The sequence below is a fragment of the Myxocyprinus asiaticus genome, chromosome 23 (assembly GCF_019703515.2).
Source record: "Myxocyprinus asiaticus isolate MX2 ecotype Aquarium Trade chromosome 23, UBuf_Myxa_2, whole genome shotgun sequence".
NCBI classification, from domain to species: Eukaryota; Metazoa; Chordata; class Actinopteri; order Cypriniformes; family Catostomidae; genus Myxocyprinus; species Myxocyprinus asiaticus.
In genome coordinates, this window is record NC_059366.1 from 44,412,344 (window position 1) to 44,422,500 (window position 10,157).

Genomic DNA, 10,157 nt, shown 5'->3' on the forward strand with positions numbered 1-10,157 from the left:
TTTAACTTCAAGAGCTCATCTCTATCTTGGGTTCTCTCATGTATCACATTGATACTGATCTAGGGTCTAACCATCTGAAGATGATCTCAAGAACCAACAACCCCCTCAGCCTGAAGATGCAAAATACGCACCCATCTGAAATGGATTTCATACTCACCGAGCATCTAATTCACCGCTGATTTACACATTGACCTCTAATAATATGATTGACACCTAGCTCTCTGTCTTAAATAGCCGCTCTGAATGAATACATGTTGCTTTATTGGGCGTGACCTCTGTCACTGGACCGTGCAAATCCATTGGCGGCTGTAAATACTTGGACATGTGGATCTTTATTGATTGCTGTTGGCCTTTGGAGCGTTGGATGATTTTATTTTTGCCAGCTCATTGGTCACACTGTGACATCATTTATCAGCACTGTAACTCATAAATTGTGCAGGTCAATGTATCGCCAGGATCCGTCAACAATTTGTTCATCTCTTTTAAATGGCAGCAGGCATTGGTGCAAGTTTTTACACTATCAGGTCAACGATAAATCTAAAGTTGAATAAGTAATAGAAGAACTAACTAGATGTTTAAATTTTCTGAAGAAAATGCGAGCGGTTTTTGCCCGTGCAAAACTCGCCACCATGATGCAAGGGTGCTGTGAGTGGTTTCCAAGGCGTTGCTATGCGTTTGCAGAGGTGATATTAGTGGTTTTAGTGTGTTGCTATGCACCTGCTTGGGTGTGATGGGTGGTTGCTAATACATTGTTTGACGTTGTTGTTTTTGTCACTTTATTTCTAACACTACTACGTTAACGATAAATCTAATGTTAAAGAACTAAACTTTGTGGTTTTTAGCGTGTTGCTTCGTGATTGCTAGGGTGTAAAGAGTGGTTGCTAGGACAGTGTTGTTGTTGACAGTTTATTTATTATGCTACTAGGTCAACGATAAATCTAATGTTGAAGAACTAACTCGATTTTTACATTACCTGAAGAAAATGCGAGCAGCTTTTGCCTGTGCAAAATTCACCACCATGAAGCTAGGGTGTTGTGAGTGGTTTTCAAGGCATTGCTAAGTGGTTGTGTTGCTGTTTGCTGACCAAAAACCAACAAAGCCCACTGCCAAGTCTCTATTCTATTCTATTCTGTTCTATTATTTTGCGCTAATTAAAATGAGCTCTATGCTATGCTGTTTTCAGATAATATGAAACACATTTTTTTGCAGCAGCAATTAGTGGTTTGTTGATTCCACTAACGATTAATTATTGATAAGCCCTTGAGCTCAAAGCATTTGCATGAAGTGCCAGTGCTGCTATAAAACATACTTTGTGTAGTGATGACAGAATCCAATTAGCTGCTTTTATTTTTCTTGCCTCACCACCAACCTAGACATGTGTAAAATGGTGCCTGAGGACACAAGACTCCCCAGTACCCCAAAAATACTCCTCCCCCTGGGAACACTGACACCGAGATCTGTGGTCACCCGTCAAACCTGTCACAGCCCATCTGGGAGCATTTTGAGCTTGGTTGGAAGGCTGGGGCACCTGTCCTCCATGCCCATCTCTTGCTGAGTTTGGTGGATTTCTGCCAGAGCATGTGGAGCTCCATAACTCTGAGTTACACTACAAGCAATAAAAAGAGGAGGTAATAAAACCAAATGATACAAGGTTTATTTTCAACATGAAATCAAAATGGATTGGTGGTATTTTTAAAGCATCAGGGATACAAATCCCTTGTTTGTTTTGTTTTTGTAGCAAGAACTATTAGATATTTTAGATAAACTATTGTCTAATGAAATTAACTTACAGTTGCACATAGTTTAATCCATAGCATGTTCTTCTCAAGATTTATTTAAAGATTAAAAAAAGAGAAAAAAAAGTACTGCATGTATCCTCTCTGGGTATCTCATGTCACTATATGTGACCCAACAGCAACAATGTTTCTATATACTGTAGTATACTGTATATACAACTGATTTTCAATGGCTTGTGTGAATTTCGATGCATGTTGACTTGAAGCATCCTGACCCCTGAGACTTCTCAGTCTCATAATGCATTCTTTCAAATGTGCATGTGCTTTCAGTTATGGTACAGTACATTCAAACACTGTGTCTGATAGTATGGTGCATGCTCACTCTGAACATTTTACATAATCCTTAACTGAGACACCACATGAACATGCCTGGAAAGCTCATACTCCAAAAACTGTCTGATGCATTTGCATAGAACACATGCATCACTAACAGGACTTAGTTCCTTGAAGCTACTGTCATTGTCATTTCAGCTGTTGCCAGACAGTCTCTTGCCACTGAACTGTCTCATGCTTTTCAAAGATGAATACAGCTGCTCCAATGAGGGCTTCACAAATGAGTCTTATTTCTCTGTTCATTGTTCTTAGTTTCTGTGCCCAATCAAGTCATCATTTTTATTTGTATAGTGCTTTTCTTTTCACAACACTCATCATTTCAAAGCAGCTTTACAGAAAATGAAGCTGTCTGTAATGTTTTAAAGTCTTCATTCTGTGATGCATTCAGTTCTCATTCATTCTCCAATGCATTCAGTCTAGCTTAGTTTGTGCTATGCAGCTGACCCAATGGATACACAGTATCTATATTTTTTCATTTGAATGGATTTTGAAAGTCGTTGGACTCACCCCCCCCAAATCACTTGAGACGTCTATGGTGTGTATTCAATTGCAACAGTAATGCATTAAAAAAAGTACATTGTTCTAGGAACAATGTACATGAAACTAGGGTGTTGTGGGTGGTTGCCACTGTATTGCTATGCGGTTGCTAGGGTGTTGTGGGTGGTTGCTACGGCATTACTAGATGGTTGCTAGGGTGCTCTGTGTTTTTAAGCTTTTTGCTATACGGTTGCTAGGGTTTTGTGGGTGGTTGCTAGGGCATTGCTATTTGGTTGCCAGGGTGCTCTGCGTTTTTAAGCTTTTTGCTATAGGGTTGCTAAGATTTAGTAGGTGGTTGTTAGGGCGTTGTTTAAATGGTTGCTAGGGTGTTTTGAGTGAGTGTTTTAAGCTTGCTGCTATGCAGTTGCTAGGATGTTGTGGGTGGTTGCTATGGCATTGATAGATGGTTGCAAGGGTGTTCTGGGTGGTTTTAAGCTTGTTGCTATGCGGTTGTTAGGATGTTGTAGGTGGTTTCTAGGGTGTTTTGGGTGGTTGCTAGGGCATTGCTAGATGGATGCTAGGGTGTTTTGAGTGATTTTAAGCTTGTTGCTTTACAGTTAATAGGGTGTTCTGTGTGTCGAAACTTGTTGCTGTGTGGTTGCTAGGGTTTTGTGGGTGGTTGATAGGGCATTGCTAGTTGGTTGCAAGGGTGTTCTGGGTGGTTTTGAGCTTGTTGCTATGCGGTTGCTAGGGTGTTGTGGGTGGTTGCTATAGCATTGATACAGGGTTGCGAGGGTGTTCTTTGTGTTTTAGCTTGTTGCTATGTGGTTGCTAGAATGTTGTAGGTGGTTTCTAGGGTGTTCTGGGTGGTTTTAATCTTGTTGCTATGTGGTTGCTAGGGTGTTTTGAGTGATTTTAAGCTTTTTGCTTTACAGTTGATAGGGTGTTCTGTGTGTAGCTTGTTGCTATGTGGTTGTTTGGGTTTTGTGGGTGGTTGCTAGGGCATTGCTAGTTGGTAGCAAGGGTGTTTTGGGTGGTTTTTAGTTTGTTGCTATGTGGTTGCTAGGGTGCTGTAGGTGGTTGTTAGGGCATTGTTAGATGGTTGCTAGGGTGTTTTGATTGGGTGTTTTAAGCTCGTTGCTATGCGGTTGCTAGGGTGTTGTAGGTGGTTGTTAGGGCATTGTTAGATGGTTGCTAGGGTGTTTTGATTGGGTGTTTTAAGCTTGTTGCTATGCGGTTGCTAGGATGTTGTAGGTGGTTTTTAGGGTGTTGTAGGTGGTTGCTAGGGTGTTTCTATATGGTTGCTAGGGTGTTCCGGGTGTATGGCAGGGTGTTGCTAATGTGTTAAGTAGTTTTAAGTTTAAAGCTGTGTGGTTGCTAGGGTGATGTGGCTGATTGCTAGGGTTTTGCTAGATGGTTGCATAGGTGTTTTGAGTGGTTTTAAGGGTGTTCTGGTTGATTTTAAGCTCATTACTATGTGATTGCTAGAGTATTGTGGGTGGTTGCTAGGGCATTGCAAGATTGTTGCACAGGTGTTTGAGTTTTAATCTTGCTGCTATATGGTTTCTAGGGTATTCTCTGTGGTTTAAAGCTTGTTGCTATATGGTTGCTTGTGTGTTGTAGGTGGTAACTAAGGCATTGGAAGAGGGTTGCTAGGGTGTTCTAAGTGGTTTTAAGATTACTCTTCAAAAGAACGGTGCTATGCTAGAGTACTCTTCTAAGTTACTCTTCAAAATAAGTTTTTGTGGTAATCAACATTATCCCACAAATGCTGTCAATTGAGCTGAACTTGTGTTGAACCCAGCATATTTATTTAAAGACCAGAATATCATAGAGACTTCAGGGTGGGCTCTTTTGACTTGGGCCAATAAGCAACCACATAGCAAAAAACTAAAACCATTCAGAACACCCTAGCAACTGCACAGCAATGCCCTGGCAACTGCCCAAAATATATTAGCATCATGGCGGTGACTTTTGCAAGGGGAAACACTACTCATATTTTCTTACAAAAAATGTAGTTGTTTCTGTCTCTGAGTATGGATCTGTCCATGATGGCTTCAGGACTGAAGAACACAAAGTCCTCTATAAGCTTCTAGTGTGCTTGAAGAGGAACTAGTGGAGATGAGCTCTTGTGCTCCATTCCTCTGAGATTCCTCTAATTATTCCCCTCTCTCTTTCTCCTGCAGCTATTTCACATGAAATCGTGATGTTAGTGTAGCCCGAGGCACGCGTCCGGATGGAAAAGATGCTGACAGTAGGTGGTCATAAGAAAATGGAGCACCATCTGTTTTTCAGGGGTATTGTAACATTCATAGCGGTGGGAGGAATGTGTGCGTGTGTGTGTGTGTGCGCGCGTGTGTGCATGTGTCATCCTGTACCATGTTTTTATTTTAAAGTCAACATGAAACCAAAAAAAGACCCTATTTACTTTCCTAATGAACACATTTCTGGACTTACTGCATATGATTCTTTCATCAAATGTACGTACTTGTTCCGCCTCTGAAACAACTTTCCTTTTTAGACAAAACCAAGACAGCTTAAGTTTGTGTTTCAGAAGTGGGGTAGTCCTTCACAACTGACTGCAAACTCTGGTATGGAGTACTCATTTTTCACAATCCAATCATTTTCCAATAGATAAATTGCTCTCTTTTAAAGATAAAGTGCATAATTTCTGTGCTACCAGTGGCACCAAATGGAATTGCAAAAATAGTTTCCAAAGCTTCACCAACGCAATTTTATGACAATAAGTAATAATTTGAACAAAATGGTGAAGCGGTACGATATCATACAACTTGGCTCGTAAAAAAAGGTATGAATTTTATTCCCAAAGAGACCAACCAATCAACAAGCAGAATTTAAAATCAATACAATACAGGCATAACATTTTAACTAGCCTTCAATTCAACACTTTATATAAAAAAGGAACTATCTGTCAACAAATCTTGTTACTTATTCCATAGTTATTTATGCAATACAAATGACATGTCAATAACCTGTAATATGACTCGTTTTGTTCCAACCCCCTATGTTTCCATTCTTCAGTGGTACAATAAATTGAGTGGTAAACGTTATTTAAAATCATGGTTAGGTTTAGGGTTTGGTTAAGTGGTTAAAAAAAATCACAATAACATTGCTGGTTTGTGTATTTTTCTCTATAGGAGTAAAAGTCATACGTTTTGTACAAGCCAACTCATAAAATTTTGCCATCTCGTACTATTACTACAACTTGTCATGAGACCAGGTTGGTTTTCCCAAATACTCATAAAGTCCCTTAAGCCCCACCCTCTTCCATATTTTCCAAAAATGTAGTCCCGATCCAAACTCACACCATTGGTTGACACAATGTTTCTATGTCAGACTACTCAAAGAAACAATGTTCTGAAAGTGCCACAGAGTCAGTGTTTACACTCTTCAGTTCAATGTGTGAGACCATACTGAAAGGAAAGTCACTCTTACAGATATTAAAAGCATCTTCTAATTAGAGATGAGATGAGGTAAATTATACATAGCACCTTTCTTACTTCAAGACAGACCTTTCAGAAATTGAATAATTTAATAAAACCTAAGTGGTCCTTCTCCATATGTTAACACCTATCAGAAGAATGAAAAAGCCTCATTTCCACTATGTCATTTTGTGCTTTTAGAGATTTTATTTGCATACGATTAGACTCTTAAAGGAATATTTATGGTTTAATACAAGTTGAGCTTAATCGACAGCATTTTTGGCATAATATTAATTACCACAAAAATTTATTTCAGCTCATCCCTCCTTTTTCTTTAAAAAAAAAAAAAAAAAAAAAAAAAGAGTTAGTAAACCCTAAAACCCAAAAATTACCTTAAAAATGACGATTTAAACAACTTGTACGATTTATTTAGATGTTGCCATCTTGTACTATTATTATGAAACCGGGTTGGGAGCACCATAAAAGCAGTGAAAAAGCACCATAAAAGTTGTACATAAATTCAAGCACTATATTCGTCTGCCATAGTTCTCAAATCACATTTGTGCTCGCAAATATTCAAACCTGGCTTGTTGTGACTGGTCATGTGACACGCGAGAACCAGTCAAACCTGGTGCGGCACATCCTGACACACCAGGGCAGTTTCTCAATGTGCGTTCTTTTTTGTTCTTACGTTCTCGTGGACTTGTTCGACGTCATCATCCACTGCCGAAGTTCAAATCCAATTCTTTTTTTCTTCTTTTTAAAAAAAAATGTTTTATCCCCTTTTCTCCCAATTTGGAATGCCCAATTCCCACTACTTAGTAGGTCCTCGTGGTGGCGCGGTTACTCACCTCAATCCGGGTGGCGGAGGACAAGTCTCAGTTGCCTCCGCTTCTGAGACCATCAATCCGCACATCTTATCACGTGACTCGTTGTGCATGACACCGCTGAGACTCACAGCACGTGGAGGCTCATGCTACTCTCCGCGATCCACGCACAACTTACCACGCGCCCCATTGAGAGCGAGAACCACTAATCGCGACCACGAAGAGGTTACCTCATGTGACTCTACCCTCCCTAGCAACCGGGCCAATTTGGTTGCTTAGGAGACCTGGCTGGAGTCACTCAGCACGCCCTGGATTCGAATTCGCGACTCCAGGGGTGGTAGTCAGTGTCAAAACTCGCTGAGCTACCCAGGCCCTCAATTCCAATTCTAAAGAACGCAAGTACTGAGAATGCATAAAATAACCTGGATCTGTTCTTGATCAGGCCGAATATCGAGGATGCATTGGATGATGACTTGTGGGCAAGAACCCGGTACTATGGTGGCAGACGAAGGACATTTATCACTGTGTTTTCTTGAGGTCGACCGATAGTGGATTTTGCCGATCTCGATACCTAAGGTGGTGCAAAAGGCAGATAACCAGTAATTGAGGCTCCAAAATGAATAAAATCCCAAAAGCAGTTTACTGTGCAACCAAAATCCCAGTAATAAGCAGAAAAATTAAGATGTGGTACATAACACTAGACTTTTAACTATAAACAACCCCAAAATACAACAGGGACTCTTATTTTGAAATGATGGAGACTTGGCTCCATTACAATGCTCTATATATTTAAGTATGTACTGAATGAAGCTTTTTATAGCTTATATATTTACCAGATGAAAAGTTTTGTATATATACAGTATATATACATTTCACCAAATGAGGTTTATTGATGTGAAGAAAAAAAAAGCAAGTATCGGCACCGATTAATCGGTAAAAGTATTTTAACTAGCATTTTCACTCAAGAGTTGCCCATTGTAAGCTTGCGAAAGTCTGATGGCTTGTGAGTCATTATACTCCGTCAACATTTGTTGTTCTGTTGGGCATCATTTTAATAAAGTAATAAACATATGGAGGAAACGAGTGTTAACACTTTATTATTTTGACGTGTCTCTAGTCCTGCAAAACCTCACTGGCGTGTGATAATGCCAGTAGTTTTCCCACTGGCTGCAAATGTGCTGGGATGTTCAATTGCACAACATGAAGATCACTGCACACCTCAAAGCTTAAAATAGATGCGTTCTACATCCTCCTGTCCTTCCACATTCATTCTTCCAAGGTGGCTTGGCAAGACTGGTCTTCATAAGAATGTAAGTTCATTCTTTGCATTGAGAAAAAACCCAGGTTTCAGTGTAAATGACTTCAATGTAAATACATTTTTGATTTTTGGGTGAACTTTCCCTGTAACTATCCCAACAACTCCCACTGACATCATCACCCAGAATGCTCTGGTCTCTAGTCCATTCATTATACAGTACCAGTCCATACATCTATGACAAGTTGTATTACAAACAAATCTATTTTGAGAAGGGTCAATAGCTGTATTGTGTTCTCACATCTGCTGTCACCTCCTGAGGAGCATGGTGCTTGTTTATGAAAGAAGATGAAGACCAGGTTAGGAGATGAGAAACATAGAAAGCCAATGTTTGAGGAAGCACAGAGGGGATTCTGGTATCTGGGTCTCTTCAACAGACAGGATGCACAGCTGAAAACTTCTTTCATGTGTCACGGACACAAACCAGAGGAACTCACAAAATCAGTCAAGTGACAGGAGTCTGTGCTGTATGGAGAAATACTTCACAACAAAATCACAAACACCTTACCAGACTAACAACAACTCTGATAGTCAGTTCACCTCAGTGCAGCTGTTTCTGTGTATTCTTTGCAGCTTCTTCTCTTGAAAATGACATGACCTTGGCAACATTTCTGTTCAGTGATATTATGTGATTCCTTAAACGCATCATGGCAGTTCCGAGGTGAAATGTCCACTGTGTGGCGCTATAAGCGAGCTAAATGTTCTCCAAAACAGATAAGGTTTTTAAGGTTAATGCTCTATCGAGTTTAAATGTAAACCTCCCTACCCTAAACTTTAAGCCTAAACCTAACCTAACGATAGTGTCAGAAAAAACAAATGTAAGATGAAAAACACAACCACGTCTTTTTGTGGTGCTTCTATGACGCTTTCGGCTCACGTGTGGACTCGCGTGCTCTTCAAGACTCGTACCCTGCTCCTTTACATCGCAAGTGCAATGCTCTATCAGTTGAGCTGCCGCACAATTCGATCACACTCGAATAAGCTTGTAAATGTAGTTGGTTATGTAATGCAAACGTTAAAATGAGCCAAATTTTCTCCAACTTTTCCTTAGCAACAGGAAGGCGGAGAATTCAAACAGTTTTTATGCATTTTTAAAACTATTTTATGAACATATATTTGAAGTAAAAAATCATCTCTAATATTCTGGGTGGGCCTGGGTCTAATCCGGGGGGCAGGGGTGGACTGGGAAGAGAAGTCGACCCGGAATTTTACATAGAAACTGTCCTTTTCTGCATATCGCTGCTCCCTTCAGCATATCGTGGCGCCGTTTTGTGGCCCGTTCTGCATAACGCGGCAGCTCATTTCAGGCCCGTTTCATGGCCGGCCCAGTTCTCCCGATGGCCAGTCTGCCCCTGATCGGCCCCAAAGTGCGTCAGCCCACCGGGAAAATGCCCGGTATGCCAGATTACCAGTCCAGCCCTGCTGGGGGGCCCAGGCCCACCCGTCCCACCCTTGGCTACGCCACTGCTTCTAACAAATTAATTAGTTCAAGAATATAAGCAATAACAGGATAACACCCATAACTCTATTTTATTGTACATTACAATTCAGTGGCATCTTATTTTAACTGAAGGTACATGCCATTTGTGGTCAGATGTTATTCTGCAGCCAGCTTTAGGAATGCCAACTATGATCACCAGTATAGTGACTTGGCAACTTCCAAAAATAAATCACTGTTGGTGTGAACGCCCCTTGACCTGCAACTGCAATTACAGCAAATGAACACTGGTATTCAATGGTCATTTTAGATACTGGATCCAGTTATCATTATTATTATTATTGGCCAAATTCACAACCACAATCAGAACAGCAGACTTGACAATTTCGACATTTCTGACAGACTTGATACACGTGGTTGTCACAAACCAGTTCTCGTATACCAAGAAATTAAAAGTAAATGAAATATTTGGACGACTGATGTTTGTGGTCAGTAACTTTTCATCCGTACTCAAGCTCAGGGTTTTTG

At 40.4% G+C, this 10,157-nt stretch overlaps 1 protein-coding gene across 1 annotated transcript in view; it reads left to right on the forward strand.

The window, feature by feature from the left end:
* Positions 1–10,157, forward strand: part of LOC127414395 (keratinocyte proline-rich protein-like) — a 401,795-nt gene that overhangs the window by 260,823 nt on the left and 130,815 nt on the right. The window lies entirely within an intron of this gene.